At 40.3% G+C, this 25245-nt stretch overlaps 1 long non-coding RNA gene across 2 annotated transcripts in view; it reads left to right on the forward strand.

Moving 5' to 3' along the window:
• Positions 1–2010: 2010 nt before the first annotated feature.
• The window catches only part of LOC149119985 (uncharacterized), a 52527-nt gene continuing 29292 nt past the window's right edge, over positions 2011–25245 (forward strand). Inside the window, exon 1 of one of the 2 annotated variants that reach the window (XR_016227014.1) lies at positions 2011–2111. This is a non-coding gene — a long non-coding RNA (uncharacterized LOC149119985). Of the gene's footprint in view, positions 2112–11818; positions 11904–25245 lie in introns of those variants that run through there. The other variant, XR_016227015.1, reaches the window with a different exon arrangement.

A 25245-nucleotide genomic window follows, 5' to 3' on the forward strand; every position in this document is an offset into this window, starting at 1 on the left:
ATTTCTTTGCTTTTTTCTCATTTTTCTTATTTATCATGGTTTGTAATGAATTTTCTGATGTCAGCTTTGGTTTTGAGTCTGCAATATGGAGTTCAGGGCACCTGAGGTATGGTCTTTTTCAAACAGGGCACAGCTGTTGTGCTGCTCCAATTCTGGCTTGCTGTCATTGTTTTGAGTGCCTCAGCCGATTTGTGGTTTCTTGAGCGGCAATTTCCTTAAGGTTTTCTGGGTCTGAGTTGGTTTTGCATTCTTCCTTCACAAATTTGTATTCTGACGCAATACAAACAAGAGTTTCAGCAGAGTAGCCATTAGGAAATAAAAAACACAACAAAAAGGCGTTCGAAGCTTAGAAATCTACAGGTAACACGACCAAGGTGAAGTTTTGTGTTTTGGAAAATCAAATGGAACACTTTGGCTGAGGTGACAGATAGTAATTGCCTCCAAACTGAGTTTCACTGCGATTTTCAGGTTAATTCAGTCATAATTCCACAGGCAGTCAGCTGGAGGTGTGGATGAATCCGGGAACAGCTGGTTTCCTTGCGACTAAATCAAGCCCAATATCATTATGGATTCTTGCATTTCTTTGGCTTTTTTCTCCTTTTTCTTATTTATCATGGTTTGTAATAAATTTTCTGATGTGAGCTTTGGTTTTGAGGCGGCAATATGGCGTTCAGGGCACCGGAGGAATGGTCTTTTTCAAACAGGGTACAGATGTTGGCTTGCTCCAATTCTGGCTTGCTGTCATTGTTTTGGGTGCCTCAGGCGATTTGTGGTTTCTTGAGCCACAATGTCCTAAATGTTTTCAGGGTCTGAGTTGGTTTTGCCTTCTTCCTTCCCAAATTTTGTATTCTGATGGAATACAAACAAGAGTTTGGACAGAGCAGTCATTATGAAATAAAAAACACAACAAATAGGCGTTTGAAGCTTATAAGTCTACTCGAAACACGACCAAGGTGAGTATTTGTGTTTTGGAAAATAAAATGGAACACTTTGTTGAGGTCACAGATATTAATGGCCTCCAAACTGAGTTTGACTGCGATTTTCAGGTTAATTCAGTGAGAATTCCACAGGCAGTCAGCAGGAGGGGTGGATGAATCTGGGAGCAGCCGGTTTCCTTGCGACTAAATCCAGCCCAATATCAGAAAGGTCTCCTGTATTTCTTTGGCATTTTTCTCATTTTTTGATTTATCCTGCTTTGTAATGAATTTTCTGATGTGAGATTTGGTTTTGAGGCTGCAATATGGAGTTTAGGGCACAAGAGGAAGGTTTTTTTTTTTTTAAACAGGGCACAGCTCTTGGCTTGCTCCAATTCTGGCTTGCTGTCATTGTTTTGAGTGCCTCAGCTCAATTTTGGTTTGTTGAGTGGCAATTTCCTAAATGTTTTCTGGGTCTGAGTTGGTTTTGCCTTCTTCCTTCCCAAATTTTGTATTCTGTCACATTACAAACAAGAGTTTGGACAGAGCAGCCATTATGAAATAAAAACCACAACAAATAGGTGTTAGAAGCTTAGAAATCTACAGGTAACACGACCAAGGTGAGTTTTTGTGTTTTGGAAAATGAAATGGAACACTTTGGCTGAGGTGACAGATATTAATTGCCTCCAAACTGAGTTTCACTGCGATTTTCAGGTTAATTCAGTTAGAATTCCACAGGCAGTCAGCTGGAGGGGTGGATGAATCCGGGAACAGCCCATTTCCTTGCGACTGAATCAAGCCCAATGTCATTATGGATTCTTGCGTTTCTTTGCTTTTTTCTCATTTTTCTTATTTATCATGGTTTGTAATGAATTTTCTGATGTCAGCTTTGGTTTTGAGGCTGTAATATGGCGTTCAGGGCACCAGAGGTATGGTCTTTTTCAAACAGGGCACAGCTGTTGTGCTGCTCCAATTCTGGCTTGCTGTCATTGTTTTGAGTGCCTCAGCCGATTTGTGGTTTCTTGAGCGGCAATTTCCTAAAGGTTTTCTGGGTCTGAGTTGGTTTTGCCTTCTTCCTTCCCAAATTTGTATTCTGACGCAATACAAACAAGAGTTTGGGCGGAGTAGCCATTATGAAATAAAAAACACAACAAAAAGGCGTTTGAAGCTTAGAAAAATACAGGTAACACGACCAAGGTGAGTTTTTGTGTTTTGGAAAATAAAATGGAACACTTTGTTGAGGTCACAGATATTAATAGCCTCCAAACTGAGTTTCACTGCGATTTTCAGGTGAATTCAGTCAGAATTCCACAGGCAGTCAGCTGGAGGTGTGGATGAATCCGGGAACAGCCGGTTTCCTTGCGACTAAATCAAGCCCAATATCATTCTTGATTCTTGCATTTCTTTGGCTTTTTTCTCCTTTTTCTTATTTATCATGGTTTGTAATGAATTTTCTGATGTGAGCTTTGGTTTTGAGGCGGCAATATGGCGTTCAGGGCACCTGAGGAATGGTCTTTTTCAAACAGGGTACAGATGTTGGCTTGCTCCAATTCTGGCTTTCTGTCATTGTTTTGGGAGCCTCAGCTGACTTTTGGTATCTTGAGTGGCAATGTCCTAAATGTTTTCTGGGTCTGAGTTGGTTTTGCCTTCTTCCTTCCCAAATATTGTATTCTGATGGAATACAAACAAGAGTTTGGACAGAGTAGTCATTATGAAATAAAAAACACAACAAATAGGTGTTTGAAGTTTATAAGTCTACTCGTAACGAGACCAAGGTGAGTTTTTGATTTTGGAAAATAAAATGGAACACTTTGGCTGAGGTGACAGATATTAATTGCCTCCAAACTGAGGTTCACTGTGATTTTCAGGTTAATTCAGTCATAATTCCACAGGCAGTCAGCTGGAGGGGTGGATGAATCTGGGAACAGCCGATTTCCTTGCGACTAATTCAAGCCCAATATCATTATGGATTCTAGCATTTCTTTGGCTTTTGTCTCATTTTTCTTATTTATCATGGTTTGTAATGAATTTTCTGATGTGAGCTTTGGTTTTGAGGCTGGCATATGGAGTTCAGGGCACAAGAGGAAGGTTATTTTTCAAAAAGGGCACAGCTGTTGACTTGCTCCAAGTCTGCCTTGCTGTCATTGTTTTGGGTGCCTCAGCTGACTTTTGGATTCCTGAGCGGCAATTTCCTAAATGTTTTCTGGGTCTGAGAGGTTTTTACCTTCTTCCTTCCCAAATTTTGTATTGTGACGCAATACAAACATGAGTTCAGACAGAGTAGCGATTATGAAATAAAAAACACAACAAATAGGCGTTTGAAGCTTAGAAATCTACAGGTTCACGACCAAGGTGAGTTTTTGTGTTTTGAAAAATCAAATGGAACACTTTGGCTGAGGTGACAGATATTAATTGCCTCCAAACTGAGGTTCACTGCGATTTTCCGGTTAATTCAGTCATAATTCCACAGGCATCAGCTGGAGGGGTGGATGAATCTGGGAACAGCCAATTTCCTTGCGACTCAATCAAGCCCAATATCATTATGGATTGTTGATTTCTTTGGCTTTTGTCTCATTTTTCTTATTTATCATGGTTTGTAATGAATTTTCTGATGTGAGCTTTGGTTTTGAGGCTGCAATATGGAGTTCAGGGCACCGGAGGAAGGTTATTTTTCAAAAAGTGCACAGCTGTTGACTTGCTCCTATTCTGCCTTGCTGTCATTGTTTTGGGTGCCTCAGCCGATTATTGGTCTTTTGAGCGGCAATGTCCTAAATGTTTTCTGGGTCTGAATTGGGTTTGCCTTCTTCCTTCCCAAATGTTGTATTCTGATGCCATACAAACAAGAGTTTGGGGAGAGTAGCCATTATGAAATAAAAACACAACAAATAGGCATAGAAGCTTTGAAATCTACAGGTAACACGACCAAGGTGAGGTTTTGTGTTTTTGAAAATCAAATGGAACACTTTGGCTGAGGTGACAGATATTAATTGCCTCCAAACTGAGTTTCACTGTGTTTCTCCGGTTAATTCACTCAGAATTCCACAGGCTGTCAGCTGGAGGGGTGGATGTATCTGGGAACAGCCAGTTTCCTTGCGACTAAATCAAGCCCAATATCATTATGGATTCTTCCATTTCTTTGGCTTTTTTATCATTTTTCTCATTTTTTATGGTTTGTAATGAATTTTCTGATGTGAGCTTTGGTTTTGAGGCTGCAATATGGAGTTCATGGCACAAGAGGAAGGTTCTATTTCAATCAGGGCACAGCTGTTGTCTTGCTCCAATTCTGGCTTGCTGTCATTGTTTTCGATACCTCAGCTAATTTGTGCTTTCTTGAGCGGCAATTTCCTAAATGTTTTGTGCATCTGAGTTGGTTTTTCCTTCTTCCTTCCCTAATTTTGTATTCTGAGGCAACACAAACAAGAGTTTGGACAGAGTAGCAATTATAAAATAAAAACCACAACAAATAGGCATTTGAAGCTTAGAAATCTACAGGTAACATTACCAAGGTGAGTTTTTGTGTTTTGGAAAAAAAAATGGAACACTTTGGCTGAGGTGACAGATATTAATTGCCTCCAAACTGAGTTTCACTGCGATATTCAGGTGAATTCAGTCAGAATTCCACTGGCAGTCAGCTGGAGGGGTGGATGAATCCGGGAACAGCCAGTTTCCTTGCAACTAAATCAAGCCCAATATCATTATTGATTCTTGCATTTCTTTGGCTTTTTTCTCCTTTTTCTTATTTATCATGGGTTGTAATGAATTTTCTGATGTCAGCTTTGGTTTTGAGGCTGAAATATGGAGTTCAGGGCACCGGGGGAATGGACCTTTTAAACAGGGCAAAGCTGTTGGCCTGCTCCAATTCTGGCTTGCTGTCATTTTTTTGAGCCTCAGCCGATTTGTGGTTTCCTGAGCTGCAATTTCCTACATGTTTTCTGCGTCTGAGTTGGTTTTGCCTTCTACCTTCCCAAATTTTGTATTCTGATTTCTACAAACAAGAGTTTGGGGAGAGTAGCCATTATGACATAAAAAACACAGCAAATAGGATTTTGAAGCTTATAAATCTACAGGTAACATGACCAAGGGGAGTTTTTGTGTTTTGGAAAATCAAATGGAACACTTTGGCTGAGGTGACAGATATTAATTGCCTCCAAACTGAGTTTCACTGCGATTTTCAGGTTAATTCAGTCAGAATTGCACAGGCAGTCAGCTGGAGGGGTGGATGAATCCGGGAACAGCCGGTTTCCTTGCGACTGAATCAAGCCCAATATCATTATGAATTCTTGCATTTCTTTGGCTTTTTTCTATGTTTTCTTATTTATCATGGTTTGTAATGAATTTTCTGATGTGAGCTTTGGTTTTGAGGCTGCAGTATGGAGTTCACGGCACTGGAAGTATGGTCATTTTAAACAGGGTACAGCTGTGGCTTGCTCCAATTCTGGCTTGCCTTCATTGTTTTGGCTGCCTCAGTTGATTTTGGTTTCTTGAGCGGCAATTTTTTAAATGTTTTCTGGGTCTGAGTTGGTTTTACGGTCTTCGTATCCAAATTTTCTTTTCTGCTGCCATACAAACAAGAGTTTGGGCAGAATAGCCATTATGAAATAAAAAACACAACAAATAGGCGTTTGAAGCTTAGAAATCTACAGGTAAGATGACCAAGGTGAGTTTTTGTGTTTTGGAAAATAAAATGGAACACTTTGGCTGAGGTGACAGATATTAATGGCCTCCAAACTGAGTTTCACTGCGATTTTCAAGTTAATTCAGTCAGAATTCCACAGGCAGTCAGCTGGAGCAGAGGATGAATCCGGGAACAGCCGGTTTCCTTGCGAACAAATCCAGCCCAATATCATTCTGGATTCTTGCATTTTGGGGTATTTTCTCATTTTTCTTATGTATGAAGGTTTGTAATGAATTTTCTGATGTGAGCTTTGGTTTTGAGGCTGCAATATGGAGATCAGGGCACCGGAGGAATGGTCTTTTTCAATCAGGGCAGAGCTGCTGGCTTGCTCCAATTCTGGCTTGCTGTCATTGTTTTGGGTGCCTCCGCCGATTTGAGGTTTCTTGAGTGGCAATTTCCTAAACGTTTTCTGAGTCTCAGATGGTTTTGTCCTCTTACTTCCCAAATTTTGTATTCTGACGCAATACAAGCAAGATTTTGGACAGAATAGACATTATGAAATAAAAAACACATCAAATAGGCTTTTGAAAGCTACAGGTAACACGACCAAGGTGAGATTTTGTGTTTTGTAAAAAGACATGGAACACTTTTGCTGAGGTGACAGATACTAATTGCCTCCAAACCGAGTTTCACAGCGAATTTCATTTTAATTCAGCAGAAACCACAGACACTCAGTTGGGAGGTATAGAAGAATCTGGAAACAGCCATTAACAAGGGAATAAATCAAGCCCAATATCACTAAGAACTCCTGCATTTCTTTGGATTTTTTCTGATTTTTCTTATTTATCATGATTTGTAATGAATTTTCTGATCTGAGGTTTGGTTTTGAGGTTGCAATATCGAGTTCAGGACACCGGAGGAATGGTCTTTTTCAATCAGGGCAAAGCTGTTGGCTTGCTCCAATTCTGTCTTGCTTTCAAAGTTTTGGGTTCCTCAGCGGCCCTTTGTTGCTTGAGCGGCAATTTCCTAAATGTTTTCTGGGTCTGAGTTGGTTTTGCCTTCTTCCTTCCCAAATTTTGTATTCTGACGCCATGCAAACAAGAGTTTCGGCAGGGTAGCCATTATGAAATAAAAAACACCACAAATAGGCTTTTGAAGCTTAGAAATCTACAGGTAACACAACAAAGGTGAGTTTTTGTGTTTTGGAAAATAAAATGGAACACTTTGGCTGAGGTGACAGATATTAATTGCCTCCAAACTGAGTTTCACTGCAATTTTCAGGTTAATTCAGTCAGAATTCCACAGGCAGTCAGCAGGAGGGGTGGTTGAATCCGGGAACAGCCCGTTTTCTTGCGACTAAATGAAGCCCAATATCATTATGGATTGTTGATTTCTTTGGCTTTTTTCTCTTTTTTCTTATTTATCATGGTTTGTAATGAATTTTCTGGTGTGATCTTTGGTTTTGAGGCTGTAATATGGAGTTCAGGGCACCGGCGGAACGGTCTTTTTCAATCAGGGCACAGCTGTTGGCCTGCTCCAATTCTGGCTTGCTGCCATTTATTTGGGTGCCTCAGCTGACTTTCGGTTTCTTGAGTGGCAATTTCCTAAATGTTTTCTGGGTCTGAGTTGGTTTTGCCGTCTTCCTTCCCAAATTTTCTTTTCTGATGGCATACAAACAAGACTTTGGACAGAGTAGACATTATGAAATAAAAAACACATCAAATAGGCTTTTGAAAGCTACAGGTAACACGACCAAGGTGAGATTTTGTGTTTTGTAAAAAGACATGGAACACTTTTGCTGAGGTGACAGATATTAATTGCCTCCAAACCGAGTTTCACAGCGAATTTCATTTTAATTCAGTCAGAAACCACAGACACTCAGCTGGGAGGTGTAGAAGAATCTGGAAACAGCCATTAACAAGGGAATAAATCAAGCCCAATATCACTAAGAACTCCTGCATTTCTTTGGATTTTTTCTGATTTTTCTTTTTTATCATGGTTTGTAATGAATTTTCTGATCTGAGGTTTGGTTTTGAGGTTGCAATATCGAGTTCAGGACACCGGAGGAATGGTCTTTTTCAATCAGGGCAAAGCTGTTGGCTTGCTCCAATTCTGTCTTGCTTTCAAAGATTTGGGTTCCTCAGCGGCCCTTTGTTGCTTGAGCGGCAATTTCCTAAATGTTTTCTGGGTCTGAGTTGATTTTGCTTTATTCCTTCCCAATATTTGTATTCTGCCCACATACAAACAAGAGTTTGGGCAGAGTAGCCATTATGAAACAAAAAACACAACAAATAGGCGTTTGAAGTTTAGAAATCTACAGGTAACACGACCGAGGTGAGTTTTTGTGTTTTAGAAAATAAAGTGGAACACTTTAGCTGAGGTGACAGTTATTAATTGCTTCCAAACTGAGTTTCACTGCGATTTTCCGGTTAATTCAGTCAGAATTCCACAGGCAGTCAGCTGCAGGGTTGGATGAATCCGGGAACAGCCGGTTTCCTTGCGAACAAATCCAGCCCAATATCATTCTGGATTCTTGCATTTTTGGGTATTTTCTCATTTTTCTTATGTATGAAGGTTTGTAATGAATTTTCTGATGTGAGCTTTGGTTTTGAGGCTGCAATTTGGAGATCAGGGCACCGGAGGAATGGTCTTTTTCAATCAGGGCAGAGCTGCTGGCTTGCTCCAATTCTGGCTTGCTGTCATTGTTTTGGGTGCCTCCGCCGATTTGAGGTTTCTTGAGTGGCAATTTCCTAAACGTTTTCTGAGTCTCAGATGGTTTTGTCCTCTTACTTCCCAAATTTTGTATTCTGACGCAATACAAGCAAGATTTTGGACAGAATAGACATTATGAAATAAAAAACACATCAAATAGGCTTTTGAAAGCTACAGGTAACACGACCAAGGTGAGATTTTGTGTTTTGTAAAAAGACATGGAACACTTTTGCTGAGGTGACAGATACTAATTGCCTCCAAACCGAGTTTCACAGCGAATTTCATTTTAATTCAGCAGAAACCACAGACACTCAGTTGGGAGGTATAGAAGAATCTGGAAACAGCCATTAACAAGGGAATAAATCAAGCCCAATATCACTAAGAACTCCTGCATTTCTTTGGATTTTTTCTGATTTTTCTTATTTATCATGATTTGTAATGAATTTTCTGATCTGAGGTTTGGTTTTGAGGTTGCAATATCGAGTTCAGGACACCGGAGGAATGGTCTTTTTCAATCAGGGCAAAGCTGTTGGCTTGCTCCAATTCTGTCTTGCTTTCAAAGTTTTGGGTTCCTCAGCGGCCCTTTGTTGCTTGAGCGGCAATTTCCTAAATGTTTTCTGGGTCTGAGTTGGTTTTGCCTTCTTCCTTCCCAAATTTTGTATTCTGACGCCATGCAAACAAGAGTTTCGGCAGGGTAGCCATTATGAAATAAAAAACACCACAAATAGGCTTTTGAAGCTTAGAAATCTACAGGTAACACAACAAAGGTGAGTTTTTGTGTTTTGGAAAATAAAATGGAACACTTTGGCTGAGGTGACAGATATTAATTGCCTCCAAACTGAGTTTCACTGCAATTTTCAGGTTAATTCAGTCAGAATTCCACAGGCAGTCAGCAGGAGGGGTGGTTGAATCCGGGAACAGCCCGTTTTCTTGCGACTAAATGAAGCCCAATATCATTATGGATTGTTGATTTCTTTGGCTTTTTTCTCATTTTTCTTATTTATCATGGTTTGTAATGAATTTTCTGGTGTGAGCTTTGGTTTTGAGGCTGTAATATGGAGTTCAGGGCACCGGGGGAACGGTCTTTTTCAAACAGAGCACAGCTGTTGGCCTGCTCCAATTCTGGCTTGCTGTCATTGTTTTGGGTGCCTCCGCCAATTTGAGGTTTTTTGAGCAGCAATTTCCTAAAAGTTTTCTGGGTCTGAGTTGGTTTTGCCTTCTTCCTTCCCAAATTTTGTATTCTGACGCAATAGAAACAAGAGTTTGGGCAGAGTGGCCATTATGAAATAAAAAACGCAACAAATAGGTTTTGAAGCTTAGAAATCCAGAGGCAACATGACCAAGGTGAGTTTTTGTGTTTTGGAAAATCAAATGGAACAGTTTGGCTGAGGTGACATATATTAATTGCCTCCAAACTGAGTTTCACTGCGATTTTCCGGTTAATTCAGTCAGAATTCCACAGGCAGTCAGCTGGAGGGGTGGATGAATCTGGGAACAGCCGGTTTCCTTGAAACTAAATCCAGCCCAACATCATTATGGATTCTTGCATTTCTTTGGCTTTTGTCTCATTTTTCTGATTTATCATGGTTTGTAATGAATTTTCTGATGTGAGCTTCGGTTTTGAGGCTGGCATATGGAGTTCAGGGCACAAGAGGAAGGTTCTTATTCAATCAGGGCACAGCTGCTGGGTTACTCCAATTCTGGTTTACTGTCATTGTTTTGGTTGCCTCCGCCGATTTGAGGTTTCTTGAGCATCAATTTCCTAAATGTTTTGTTCGTCTGAGTTGGTTTTCCTTCTTCCTCCAAAATTTTGTATTCTGACCCAATACAAACAAGAGTTTGGACAGACTTGCCATTTTGCCATAAAATAAACACAATAAATAGGCGTTTGAAGCTTAGAAATCCACAGGTAATACGACCAAGGTGAGTTTTTGTGTTTTGGAAAATAAAATGGGACACTTTGGCTGAGGTGACAGATATTAATTGCCCCCAAACTGAGTTTCCCTGCGATTTTCCGGATAATTCCGTCAGAATTCCACAGGCAGTCAGCTGGAGGGGTGGATGAATCTGGGAATACCCGGTTTCCTTTTGACTAAATCAAGCCCAATATCATTATGGATTCTTGCGTTTCTTTGGCTTTTTTCTCATTTTTCTTATGTATCATGGTTTGTAATGAGTTTTCTGATGTGAGCTTTGGTTTTAAGCTGGCATATTCAGTTCAGGGCACCAGAGGAAGGTTGTTTTTCAATCAGGACACAGCTGTTGGCCTGCTCCAATTCTGGCTTGCTGTCATTGTTTTGGGTGCCTCAGCTGATTTGTGGATTCTTGAGTGGCAATATCCTAAATGTTTTCTGGGTCTGAGTTAGTTTTGCATTCTTATTCCCAAATTTTGTATTCTGATGCAATACAAGCAAGATTTTGACAGAGTAGCCATTATGAAAGAAAAAAAAAAAAAACAAAGCAAATTGGCCTTTCATGTTTAGAACTGTACAGGCAACACAATCAAGATGAGTTTCTGTGTTTTGGAAAATGACTTGGACTCCTTCTGCCGAGGGGACAGATACTAATTTCCTCCAAATTGAGTGTGAGTGCAATTTTGAGGTGAATTCAATCAGAATTCCAAAGTCAGTCTGTTTAAGGGTGGGATGAATCCTGAAGCAGCCAGTTTCCTTGTGTCTAAATCCAGCCAAATATCACAAAGAACTCTTGCATTTCTTTGGCTTTTTCACATTTCCCTTATTTATCATGGTTTGTAATGAATTTTCTGATGTGAGCTTTGGTTTTGAGGCTGCAATATGGAGTTCATGGCACAAGAGAATGGTTCTTTTTCAATTGGGGCACAGTTGTTGGCTTGCTCCAATTCTGGCTTGCTGTCATTGTTGGGTGCCTCAGCTGACTTTTGGTTTCTTGAGGGTCAGTTTGCTGAATATTTTCTGGGTCTGAGTTGGTTTTCCCTTCTTCATACCCAAATTGTGTATTCTCATGCAATACAAGCAAGATTGTGGACAGAGTAGCCATTATGAAAGAAAACAAAAAACACAGCAAATTGGCCTTTCAGGATTAGAAATCTACAGGCAACATGACCAAGATGAGTTTCTGTGGTTTGGAAAATGATATGGAATCCTTCTGCTGAGGGGAGAGATACTAATTCATCCAAATTGAATGTGAGTGGGATTTTGAGGTGAATTCAATCAGAAGTCCAAAGTCAGTCTGTGGATGGGGGGATGAATCTGGAAACAGCCAGGTTCCTTTTGTCTAATCCCGCCAAGTATCACAAAGGACTCTTGCATTTCTTTGGATTTTTCACATTTCCATTATTTATCATGGTTTGTAATGAATTTTCTGATGTGAGCTTTGGTTTTGAGGCTACAATATGGAGTTCAGGGTAACGGAGGAATGGTCTTTTTCAAACAGGGCACAGCTGTTGGCCTGCTCCAATTCTGGCTTGCTGTCATTGTTTTGGGTGCCTCAGCTGACTTTTAGTTTCTTGAGCGGCAATTTCCTAAATGTTTTCTGGGTCTGAATTGGGTTTGCCTTCTTCCTTCCCAAATGTTGTATTCTGATGCCATACAAACAAGAGTTTGGGGAGAGTAGCCATTATGAAATAAAAACACAACAAATAGGCATTTGAAGCTTTGAAATCTACAGGTAACACGACCAAGGTGAGGTTTTGTGTTTTGGAAAATCAAATGGAACACTTTGGCTGAGGTGACAGATATTAATTGCCTCCAAACTGAGTTTCACTGTGTTTCTCCGGTTAATTCACTCAGAATTCCACAGGCTGTCAGCTGGAGGGGTGGATGTATCTGGGAACAGCCGGTTTCCTTGCGACTAAATCAAGCCCAATATCATTATGGATTCTTCCATTTCTTTGGCTTTTTTATCATTTTTCTTATTTTTTATGGTTTGTAATGAATTTTCTGATGTGAGCTTTGGTTTTGAGGCTGCAATATGGAGTTCATGGCACAAGAGGAAGGTTCTATTTCAATCAGGGCACAGCTGTTGTCTTGCTCCAATTCTGGCTTGCTGTCATTGTTTTCGATACCTCAGCTAATTTCTGGTTTCTTGAGTGGCAATTTCCTAAATGTATTGTGCATCTGAGTTGGTTTTTCCTTCTTCCTTCCCTAATTTTGTATTCTGAGGCAACACAAACAAGAGTTTGTACATAGTAGCAATTATGAAATAAAAACCACAACAAATAGGCATTTGAAGCTTAGAAATCTACAGGTAACATTACCAAGGTGAGTTTTTGTGTTTTGGAAAAAAAAATGGAACACTTTGGCTGAGGTGACAGATATTAATTGCCTCCAAACTGAGTTTCACTGCGATATTCAGGTGAATTCAGTCAGAATTCCACAGGCAGTCAGCTGGAGGGGTGGATGAATCCGGGAACAGCCAATTTCCTTGCAACTAAATCAAGCCCAATATCATTATTGATTCTTGCATTTCTTTGGCTTTTTTCTCCTTTTTCTTATTTATCATGGGTTGTAATGAATTTTCTGATGTCAGCTTTGGTTTTGAGGCTGCAATATGGAGTTCAGGGAACCGGGGGAATGGACCTTTTAAACAGGGCAAAGCTGTTGGCCTGCTCCAATTCTGGCTTGCTGTCATTGTTTTGAGCCTCAGCCGATTTCTGGTTTCCTGAGCTGCAATTTCCTACATGTGTTCTGCGTCTGAGTTGGTTTTGCCTTCTACCTTCCCAAATTTTGTATTCTGATTTCTACAAACAAGAGTTTGGGGAGAGTAGCCATTATGACATAAAAAACACAGCAAATAGGATTTTGAAGCTTATAAATCTACACGTAACATGACCAAGGGGAGTTTTTGTGTTTTGGAAAATCAAATGGAACACTTTGGCTGAGGTGACAGATATTAATTGCCTCCAAACTGAGTTTCACTGCGATTATCAGGTTAACTCAGTCAGAATTGCACAGGCAGTCAGCTGGAGGGGTGGATGAATCTGGGAATAGCCGGTTTCCTTGCGACTGAATCAAGCCCAATATTATGGATTCTTGCATTTCCTTGTCTTTTTTCTCATTTTTCTTATTTTTTATGGTTTGTAATGAATTTTCTGATGTGAGCTTTGGTTTTGAGGCTGCAATATGGAGTTCAGGGCACAAGAGGAAGGTTCTTTTTCAATCAGGGTACAGCTGTTGGCTTGCTCCAATTCTGGCTTGCTATCATTGTTTTGGGTGCCTCAGCTAACTTTTGGTTTCTTGAGCGGCAATTTCCTAAATGTTTTCTGGGTCTGAGTTGGTTTTGCCTTCTTCCTTCCCAAATTATGTATTCTGATGGCACACAAACAAGAGTTTGGGCAGATTAGCCATTATGAAATAAAAAAACACAAGAAATAGGCGTTTAAACCTACAAAATCTACTGGTAACTTGACCAAAGTGAGTTTTTGTGTTTATGAAAATCAAATGGAACACTTTGGCTGAGGTGACAGATAGTAATTGGCTCCAAACTGAGTTTCACTGCAATTTTCAGGTGAATTCAGTCAGAATTCCACAGGCAGTGAGCTGGAGCAGAGGATGAATCCGGGAACAGCCGGTTTCCTTGTGACTAATAAGGCCAAATGTCACTATGGATTCTTGCATTTCTTTGGCTTTTTTCTCTGTTTTCTTATTTATCATGGTTTGTAATGAATTTTCTGATGTGAGCTTTGGTTTGTGGATGAATATGTAGTTCAGGGCACCAGAGGAATGGTCTTTTTTAATCAGGGCACAGCTGTTGGCCTGCTCCAATTCTGGCTTCCTGTCATTGTTTTGAGTACCTCAGCCGATTTGGGGATTCTGAGCGGCAATTTCATAAATGTTTTCTGGGTCTGAGTTGGTTTTGCCTTCTTCCTTCCCAAATTTTGTATTCTGACGGCATACAAACAAGAGTTTGGGGAGAGTAGCCATTATGAAATGAAACACACAACAAATAGGCATTTGAAGCTTAGAAATCTACAGGTAACACGACCAAGGTGAGTTTTTGTGTTTTGGAAAATCAAATGGAACACTTTGGCTGAGGTGACAGATATTAATTGCCTCCAAACTGAGTTTCACTGTGATTTTCAAGTTAATTCAGTCAGAATTCCACAGGCAGTCAGCTGGACGGGTGGATGAATCCGGGAACAGCCGGTTTCCTTTTGACTGAATCAAGCCCAATATCATTATGGATTCTTGCATTTCTTTGGCTTTTTTCTCTGATTTCCTATTTATCATGGTTTGTAATGAATTTTCTGATGTGAGCTTTGGTTTTGTGGCTGCAATATGGAATTTAGGGCACCGGAGGAATGGTCTTTTTCAAACAGGGCACAGCTGTTGACCTGCTCCAATTCTGGCTTGCTGTCATTGTTTTGGGTGCCTCAGCCGATATGTGGTTTGTGAGCGGCAATTTCCTAAATGTTTTCTGGGTCTGAGTTGGTTTTGCCTTCTTCCTACCCAAATTTTGTATTCTGACGCCATACAAACAAGAGTTTCGGCAGAGTAGCCATTATGAAATAGAAAACACAACAAATAGACGTTTGAAGCTTAGAAATCTAGAGGTAACATGACCAAGGTGATTTTTTGTGTTTTGGAAAATAAAATGGAACACTTTGGCTGAGGTCACAGATATTAATTGCCTCCAAAGTGAGTTTCACTGCGATTTTCAGGTTAATTCAGTCAGAATTCCACAGGCAGTCAACTGGAGGGGTGAATGAATCCGCAAACAGCCGGCTTCCATGTGACTTAATCAAGCCCAATAACATTACGGATTCTTGCATTTCTTTGGCTTTTTTCTCCTTTTTCTTATTTATCATGGTTTGTAATGAATTTTCTGATGTGAGCTTTGGTTGAGGCTGCAAAATGGAGTTCAGGGAGCAAGAGGAAGGTTCTGTTTCAAACAGGGCACAGCTATTGGCCTGCCTCAATTCTGGCTTGCTTTCATTGTTTTGGGATCCTCAGCTGATTTGTGGTTTCTTGAGTGGCAATTTGCGAAATGTTTTCTGGGTCTGAGTTGGTTTTGCCTTCTTCCTTCCCAAATTTTGTATTCTGACGCCATACAAACAAGAGTTTCGGTAGAATAGCCATTATGAAATAAAAAACACAACAAATAGGCGTTTGAAGCTTAGAAATCTACAGGTAACACGACCAAGGTGAGTTTTTGTGTTTTGCAAAATAAAATGGAACACTTTAGCTGAGGTGACAGATATTAATTGTCTCCTATATGAGTTTCACTGCTATTTTGAGGTTAATTCAGTCAGAATTCCATAGGCAGTCAGCTGGAGGTGTGGATGAATCCGGGAATAGCCGGTTTCCTTGCGACTATATCAAGCCCGATATCATTACAGATTCTTGCATTTCTTTGGCTTTTTTCTCATTTTTCTTATTTATCATGGTTTGTAATGAATTTTCTGATGTGAGCTTTGGTTCTGAGGCTGGCATATTGAGTTCAGGGTAAAAGAGGAAGGTTCTTTTTCAAACAGGGTACCGCTGTTGGCTTGCTCCAATTATGGCTTGCTGTCATTGTTGTGGGTGCCTCAGCTGACTTTTGGTTTCTTGAGTGGCAATTTCCTAAATGTTTTCTGGGTCTGAGTTGGTTTTGCCTTCTTCCTTCCCAAATTTTGTATTCTGACGCCATACAAACAAGAGTTTGGGCAGAGTAGCTTTTATGAAATAAAAAACACAACAAATAGGCATTTGAAGCTTAGAAATCTACAGGTAACATGACCAAGGTGAGTTTTTGTGTTTTGGAAAATAAAATGGAACACTTTGGCTGAGGTGACAGATATTAATTGCCTCCAAACTGAGTTTCACTGCGATTTTCAGGTTAATTCAGTCAGAATTCCACAGGCAGTGAGCTGGAGCAGAGGATGAATCCAGCTACAGCCGGTTTCCTTGTGACTAATAAGGCCAAATGTCATTATGGATTCTTGCATTTCTTTGGCTTTTTTCTCTGATTTCCTATTTATCATGGTTTGTAATGAATTTTCTGATGTGAGCTTTGGTTTTATCGCTGCAATATGGAGTTCAGAGCACCGCGGGAATGGTCTTTTTCAAACAGGGCACAGCTGTTGACCTGCTCCAATTCTGGCTTGCTGTCATTGTTTTGGGTGCCTCAGCCGATATGTGGTTTGTGAGCGGCAATTTCCTAAATGTTTTCTGGGTCTGAGTTGGTTTTGCCTTCTTCCTACCCAAATTTTGTATTCTGACGCCATACAAACAAGAGTTTGGGCAGAGTAGCTTTTATGAAATAAAAAACACAACAAATAGGCATTTGAAGCTTAGAAATCTACAGGTAACATGACCAAGGTGAGTTTTTGTGTTTTGGAAAATAAAATGGAACACTTTGGCTGAGGTGACAGATATTAATTGCCTCCAAACTGAGTTTCACTGCGATTTTCAGGTTAATTCAGTCAGAATTCCACAGGCAGTGAGCTGGAGCAGAGGATGAATCCAGCTACAGCCGGTTTCCTTGTGACTAATAAGGCCAAATGTCATTATGGATTCTTGCATTTCTTTGGCTTTTTTCTCTGATTTCCTATTTATCATGGTTTGTAATGAATTTTCTGATGTGAGCTTTGGTTTTATCGCTGCAATATGGAGTTCAGAGCACCGCGGGAATGGTCTTTTTCAAACAGGGCACAGCAGTTGGCCTGCTCCAATTCTGGCTTGTTGTCATTGTTTTGGGTGCCTCAGCCGATATGTGGTTTGTGAGCGGCAATTTCCTAAATGTTTTCTGGGTCTGAGTTGGTTTTGCCTTCTTCCTACCCAAATTTTGTATTCTGACGCCATACAAACAAGAGTTTCGGCAGAGTAGCCATTATGGAATAAAACACAAAACAAATAGGCGTTTGAAGCTTAGAAATCTACAGGTAACACGACCAAGGTGAGATTTGTGTTTTGCAAAATCAAATGGAACACTTTGGCTGAGGTGACAGATATTAATTGCCTCCAAAGTGAGTTTCACTGCGATTTTCAGGTTAATTCAGTCAGAATTACACAGGCAGTCAGCTGGAGGGACGGATGATTCCGGGAACAGCCGGTTTCCTTGTGACTGAATGAAGCCCAATATCATTATGGATTCTTGCTTTTCTTTTCTTTTTTCTCCTTTTTCTTATTTATCATGGTTTGTAATGAATTTTCTGATGTGAGCTTTGGTTCTGAGGCTGGCATATTGAGTTCAGGGCAGAAGAGGAAGGTTCTTTTTCAATCAGGGCACAGCTGTTGGCTTGCTCTAATTCTGGCTTGCTGTCATTGTTTTGGGTGCCTCAGCTAACTTTTGGTTTCTTGAGCGGCAATTTCCTGAATATTTTCTGGGTCTGAGTTGGTTTTGCCTTCTTCCTTCCCAAATTTTGTATTCTGACGCCAAACAAACAAGAGTTTGGGCAGTGTAGCCATTATGAAATAAAAACACAACAAATAGGCGTTTGAAGCTTAGAAATCTACAGGTAACATGACCAAGGTGATTTTTTGTGTTTTGGAAAATAAAATGGAACACTTTGGCTGAGGTCACAGATATTAATTGCCTCCAAACTGAGTTTCACTGCGATTTTCAGGTTAATTCAGTCAGAATTCCACAGGCAGTCAACTGGAGGGGTGAATGAATCCGCGAACAGCCGGCTTCCATGTGACTAAATCAATCCCAATAACATTACGGATTCTTGCATTTCTTTGGCTTTTTTCTCCTTTTTCTTATTTATCATGGTTTGTAATGAATTTTCTGATATGAGCTTTGGTTTTGAGGCTGCAAAATGGAGTTCAGGGAGCAAGAGGAATGTTCTGTTTCAAACAGGGCACAGCTATTGGCCTGCCTCAATTCTGGCTTGCTTTCATTGTTTGGGATCCTCAGCTGATTTGTGGTTTCTTGAGTGGCAATTTTCTAAATGTTTTCTGGGTCTGAGTTGTTTTTCCCTTCTTCCTTCCCAAATTTTGTATTCTGACGCCATACAAACAAGAGTTTGGGCAGAGTAGCCATTATGAAATAAAAAACACAACAAATAGGCATTTGAAGCTTAGAAATCTACAGGTAACACGACCAAGGTGATTTTTTGTGTTTTGGAAAATCAAATGGAACACTTTGGCTGAGGTGACAGATATTAATTGCCTCCAAACTGAGTTTCACTGCGATTTTCAGGTTAATTCAGTCAGAATTCCACAGGCAGTGAGCTGGAGCAGAGGATGAATCCAGCAACAGCCGGTTTCCTTGTGACTAATAAGGCCAAATGTCATTATGGATTCTTGCATTTCTTTGGCTTTTTTCTCATTTTTCTTATTTATCATGGTTTGTAACGAATTTTCTGATGTGAGCTTTGGTTTTATGGTGGCAATATGGAGTTCAGGGCACCGGGGGAATGGTCTTTTTCAAGCAGGGCAAAGCTGTTGGCCTGCTCCAATTCTGGCTTGCTGTCATTGTTTTGGGTGCCTCAGCCGATATGTGGTTTGTGAGCGGCAATTTCCTAAATGTTTTCTGGGTCTGAGTTGGTTTTGCCTTCTTCCTTCCCAAATTTTGTATTCTGACGGCATACAAACAAGAGTTTGGGGAGAGTAGCCATTATGAAATGAAACACACAACAAATAGGCATTTGAAGCTTAGAAATCTACAGGTAACACGACCAAGGTGAGTTTTTGTGTTTTGGAAAATCAAATGGTACACTTTGGCTGAGGTGATAGATATTAATTGCCTCAAAACTGAGTTTCACTGCGATTTTCAGGTTAATTCAGTCAGAATTACACAGGCAGTCAGCTGTAGGGGTGGATGATTCCGGGAACAGCCGGTTTCCTTGCGACTGAATCAAGCCCAATATCATCATGGATTCTTGCTTTTCTTTTGTTTTTTTCTCCTTTTTCTTATTTATCATGGTTTGTAATGAATTTTCTGATGTGAGCTTTGGTTCTGAGGCTGGCATATTGAGTTCAGGGCAGAAGAGGAAGGTTCTTTTTCAAACAGGGCACAGCTGTTGGCTTGCTCTAATTCTGGCTTGCTGTCATTGCTTTGGGTGGCTCAGCTGACTTTTGGTTTCTTGAGCGGCAATTTCCTAAATGTTTTCTGGGTCTGAGTTGGTTTTGCCTTATTCCTTCCCAAATTTTGTATTCTGACGCCATACAAACAAGAGTTTGGGCAGAGCAGCCATTATGAAATAAAAAACACAACTAATAGGCATTTGAAGCTTAGAAATCTACAGGTAACACAACCAAGGTGAGTTTTTGTGTTTTGGAAAATCAAATGGAACACTTTGGCTGAGGTGACAGATATTAATTGCCTCCAAACTGAGTTTCCCTGGGATTTTCAGGTTAATTCAGTCAGAATTCCACAGGCAGTCAGCTGGAGCAGTGGATGAATCCGGGAACAGCCGGTTTCCTTGCGACTATATCAACTCTGATTTCATTATGGATTCTTCCATTTCTTTGGCTTTTTTCTCCTTTTTCTTATTTATCATGGTTTGTAATGAATTTTCCGATGTGAGCTTTGGTTTTGAGGCTGCAATATGGACTTCAGGGCACCGGAGGAATGGTCTTTTTCAAGCAGGGCAAAGCTGTTGGCCTGCTTCAATTCTGGCTTGCTGTCTTTGTTTTGGGTGCCTCAGCCGATTTGTGGTTTCTTGAGCCTCAATTTCCTAAATGTTTTCTGGGTCTGACTTGCTTTTCCCTTCTTCCTTCCCAAATTTTGTATTCTGACGCCATACAAACAAGACTGTGGGCAGAGTAGCCATTATGAAATAAAACACAAAACAAATAGGCATTTGAAGCATAGAAATCTACAGGAAACACGACCAAGGTGAGGTTTTGTGTTTTGGAAAATCAAATGGAACACTTTGGCTGAGGTGACATATATTAATTGCCTCCAAACTGAGTTTCCCTGCGATTTTCAGGTTAATTCAGTCAGAAATCCACAGGCCGTCAGCTGGAGGGGTGGATGAACCCGGGAACAGCTGGTTTCCTTGCAACTTAATCAAGCCCTATATCATTATGGATTCTTGCATTTTTTTGTTTTTTTCTCATTTTTCTTATTTATCATGGTTTGTAATAAATTTTCTGCTGTAAGCTTTGGTTTTGAGGCTGGTATATTGAGTTCAGGGCACAAGAGGAAGGTTTTTTTTCTATCAGGGCACAGCTGTTGGCTTGCTCAAATTCTGGCTTGCTGTCGTAGTTTTGAGTGCCTCAGCCGATTTTGGTTTCTTGAGCAGGAATTTCCTAAATGTTTTCTGGGTCTGAGTTGGTTTTGCCTTCTTCGTTCCCAAATTTTGTATTCTGACGCCATACAAACAAGAGTTTCAGTGGAGTAGCCATTATGAAATAAAAACACAACAAATAGGCGATTGAACCTTAGAAATCTACAGGTAACACAACCAAGGTGAGTTTTTGTGTTTTGGAAAATCAAATGGAACACTTTGGCTGAGGTGACAGATATTAATTGCCTCCAAACTGAGTTTCCCTGGGATTTTCAGGTTAATTCAGTCAGAATTCCACAGGCAGTCAGCTGGAGCAGTGGATGAATCCGGGAACAGCCGGTTTCCTTGCGACTATATCAACTCCGATTTCATTATGGATTCTTTCATTTCTTTGGTTTTTTTCTCCTTTTTCTTATTTATCATGGTTTGTAATGAATTTTCTGATGTGAGCTTTGGTTTTGAGGCTGCAATATGGAGTTCAGGGCACGAGAGGAAGGTTCTTTTTCAAAAAGGTTAAAGCGGTTGGCTTGCTCCAATTATGGCTTGCTGTCATTGTTTTGGGTGCCTCAGCCAATTTGTATTTCTTGAGCGGCAATTTCCTAAATGTTTTCTGGGTCTGAGTTGGTTTTGCCTTCTTCCTTCCCAAATGTTGTATTCTGACGCAATACAAACAAGAGTTTGAACAGAGTAGCCATTATGAATTAAAAAAGACAACAAATAGGCGTTTGAACCTTAGAAATCTACAGGCAACACAACCAAGGTGAGTTTTTGTGTTTTGGAAAATGAAATGGAACTGTTTGGCTGAAGTGACAGATATTAATTGCCTCCAAACTGAGTTTCCCTGCGATTTTCAGGTTAATTCAGTCAGAATTCCACAGGCAGTCAGCTGGAGGGGTGGATGAACCCGGGAACAGCTGGTTTCCTTGCAACTTAATCAAGAACAATATCATTATGGATTCTTGCATTTTTTTGGTTTTTTCTCATTTTTCTTATTTATCATGGTTTGTAATAAATTTTCTGTTGTAAGCTTTGGTTTTGAGGCTGGTATATTGAGTTCAGGGCACAAGAGGAAGGTTTTTTTTCTATCAGGGCACAGCTGTTGGCTTGCTCAAATTCTGGCTTGCTGTCGTAGTTTTGAGTGCCTCAGCCGATTTTGGTTTCTTGAGCTGGAATTTCCTAAATGTTTTCTGGGTCTGAGTTGGTTTTGCCTTCTTCGTTCCCAAATTTTGTGTTCTGACGCCATACAAACAAGAGTTTCAGTGGAGTAGCCATTATGAAATAAAAACACAACAAATAGGCGTTTGAACCTTAGAAATCTACAGGTAACACAACCAAGGTGAGTTTTTGTGTTTTGGAAAATAAAATGAAACAGTTTGGCTGAGGTGACAGATATTAATTGCCTCCAAACTGAGTTTCCCTGGGATTTTCAGCTTAATTCAGTCAGAATTCCACAGGCAGTCAGCTGGAGCAGTGGATGAATCCGGGAACAGCCGGTTTCCTTGCGACTATATCAACTCCGATTTCATTATGGATTCTTCCATTTCTTTGGCTTTTTTCTCCTTTTTCTTATTTATCATGGTTTGTAATGAATTTTCTGATTTGAGCTGTGGTTTTGAGGCTGGCATATTGAGTTCAGGGCACGAGAGGAATGGTCTTTTTCAAACAGGGCAAAGCTGTTGGCCTGCTTCAATTCTGGCTTACTGTCATTGTTTTGGGTGCCTCAGCCGATTTGTGGTTTCTTGAGCCTCAATTTCCTAAATGTTTTCTGGGTCTGACTTGCTTTTCCCTTCTTCCTTCCCAAATTTTGTATTCTGACGCCATACAAACAAGACTGTGGGCAGAGTAGCCATTATGAAATAAAACACAAAACAAATAGGCATTTGAAGCTTAGAAATCTACAGGAAACACGACCAAGGTGAGTTTTTGTGTTTTGGAAAATCAAATGGAACACTTTGGCTGAGGTGACAGATATTAATTGCCTCCAAACTGAGTTTCCCTGCGATTTTCAGGTTAATTCAGTCAGAATTCCACAGGCAGTCAGCTGGAGGGGTGGATGATTCCGGGAACAGCCGGTTTCCTTGCGACTGAATCAAGCCCAATATCATCATGGATTCTTGCTTTTCTTTTGTTTTTTTCTCCTTTTTCTTATTTATCATGGTTTGTAATGAATTTTCTGATGTGAGCTTTGGTTCTGAGGCTGGCATATTGAGTTCAGGGCAGAAGAGGAAGGTTCTTTTTCAAACAGGGCACAGCTGTTGGCTTGCTCTAATTCTGGCTTGCTGTCATTGCTTTGGGTGGCTCAGCTGATTTTGGTTTCTTGAGCGGCAATTTCCTAAATGTTTTCTGGGTCCAAGTTGGTTTTGCCTTATTCCTTCCCAAATTTTGTATTCTGACGCCATACAAACAAGAGTTTGGGCAGAGCAGCCATTATGAAATAAAAAACACAACTAATAGGCGTTTGAAGCTTAGAAATCTACAGGTAACACGACCAAGGTGAGTTTTTGTGTTTTGGAAAATCAAATGGAACACTTTGGCTGAGGTGACAGATATTAATTGCCTCCAAACTGAGTTTCACTGCGATTTTCAGGTTAATTCAGTCAGAATTCCACAGGCAGTCAGCTGGAGCAGTGGATGAATCCGGGAACAGCCGGTTTCCTTGCGACTATATCAACTCTGATTTCATTATGGATTCTTCCATTTCTTTGGCTTTTTTCTCCTTTTTCTTATTTATCATGGTTTGTAATGAATTTTCCGATGTGAGCTTTGGTTTTGAGGCTGCAATATGGACTTCAGGGCACCGGAGGAATGGTCTTTTTCAAGCAGGGCACAGCTGTTGGCCTGCTTCAATTCTGGCTTGCTGTCTTTGTTTTGGGTGTCTCAGCCGATTTGTGGTTTCTTGAGCAGCAATTTCCTAAATGTTTTCTGGGTCTCAGTTGCTTTTCCCTTCTACCTTCCCAAATTTTGTATTCTGACGCCATACAAACAAGACTGTGGGCAGAGTAGCCATTATGGAATAAAACACAAAACAAATAGGCGTTTGAAGCTTAGAAATCTACAGGTAACACGACCAAGGTGATTTTTTGTGTTTTGGAAAATCAAATGGAACACTTTGGCTGAGGTGACAGATATTAATTGCCTCCAAACTGAGTTTCCCTGCGATTTTCAGGTTAATTCCGTCAGAAATCCACAGGCCGTCAGCTGGAGGGCTGGATGAATCCGGGAACAGCCGGTTTCCTTGCGACTAAATCAAGCCCAATATCATTATGGTTTCTTGTATTTCTTTGGCTTTTTTCTCTTTTCTCTAATTTATCATGGTTTGTAATGAATTTTCTGATGTGAGCTTTGGTTTTGAGGCTGCAATATGGAGTTCAGGGCACAAGAGGAAGGTTCTTTTTCAAAAAGGGTAAAGCGGTTGGCTTGCTCCAATTCTGGCTTGCTGTCATTGTTTTGGGTGCCTCAGCCGATTTGTATTTCTTGAGCGGCAATTTCCTAAATGTTTTCTGGGTCTGAGTTGGTTTTGCCTTCTTCCTTCCCAAATGTTGTATTCTGACGCAATACAAACAAGAGTTTGGACAGAGTAGCCATTATGAATTAAAAAAGACAACAAATAGGCGTTTGAACCTTAGAAATCTACAGGTAACACGACCAAGGTGAGGTTTTGTGTTTTGGAAAATCAAATGCAACACGTTGGCTGAAGTGACAGATATTAATTGCCTCCAAACTGAGTTGCACTGCGATTTTCAGGTTAATTCAGTCAGAATTCCACAGGCAGTCAGCTGGAGGGGTGGATGAACCCGGGAACAGCTGGTTTCCTTGCAACTTAATCAAGAACAATATCATTATGGATTCTTGCATTTTTTTTGTTTTTTCTCATTTTTCTTATTTATCATGGTTTGTAATAAATTTTCTGTTGTAAGCTTTGGTTTTGAGGCTGGTATATTGAGTTCAGGGCACAAGAGGAAGGTTTGTTTTCTATCAGGGCACAGCTGTTGGCTTGCTCAAATTCTGGCTTGCTGTCGTAGTTTTGAGTGCCTCAGCCGATTTTGGTTTCTTGAGCAGGAATTTCCTAAATGTTTTCTGGGTCTCAGTTGGTTTTGCCTTCTTCGTTCCCAAATTTTGTGTTCTGACGCCATACAAACAAGAGTTTCAGTGGAGTAGCCATTATGAAATAAAAACACAACAAATAGGCGTTTGAACCTTAGAAATCTACAGGTAACACAACCAAGGTGAGTTTTTGTGTTTTGGAAAATAAAATGGAACACTTTGGCTGAGGTGACAGATATTAATTGCCTCCAAACTGAGTTTCCCTGGGATTTTCAGCTTAATTCAGTCAGAATTCCACAGGCAGTCAGCTGGAGCAGTGGATGAATCCGGGAACAGCCGGTTTCCTTGCGACTATATCAACTCCGATTTCATTATGGATTCTTCCATTTCTTTGGCTTTTTTCTCCTTTTTCTTATTTATCATGGTTTGTAATGAATTTTCTGATTTGAGCTGTGGTTTTGAGGCTGGCATATTGAGTTCAGGGCACGAGAGGAATGGTCTTTTTCAAACAGGGCAACGCTGTTGGCCTGCTTCAATTCTGGCTTACTGTCATTGTTTTGGGTGCCTCAGCCGATTTGTGGTTTCTTGAGCCTCAATTTCCTAAATGTTTTCTGGGTCTGACTTGCTTTTCCCTTCTTCCTTCCCAAATTTTGTATTCTGACGCCATACAAACAAGACTGTGGGCAGAGTAGCCATTATGAAATAAAACACAAAACAAATAGGCATTTGAAGCATAGAAATCTACAGGAAACACGACCAAGGTGAGGTTTTGTGTTTTGGAAAATCAAATGGAACACTTTGGCTGAGGTGACAGATATTAA

Source organism: Oryctolagus cuniculus, chromosome 21 (assembly GCF_051225735.1).
Source record: "Oryctolagus cuniculus isolate XC-2025 breed Fujian yellow rabbit chromosome 21, ASM5122573v1, whole genome shotgun sequence".
NCBI lineage: Eukaryota > Metazoa > Chordata > Mammalia > Lagomorpha > Leporidae > Oryctolagus > Oryctolagus cuniculus.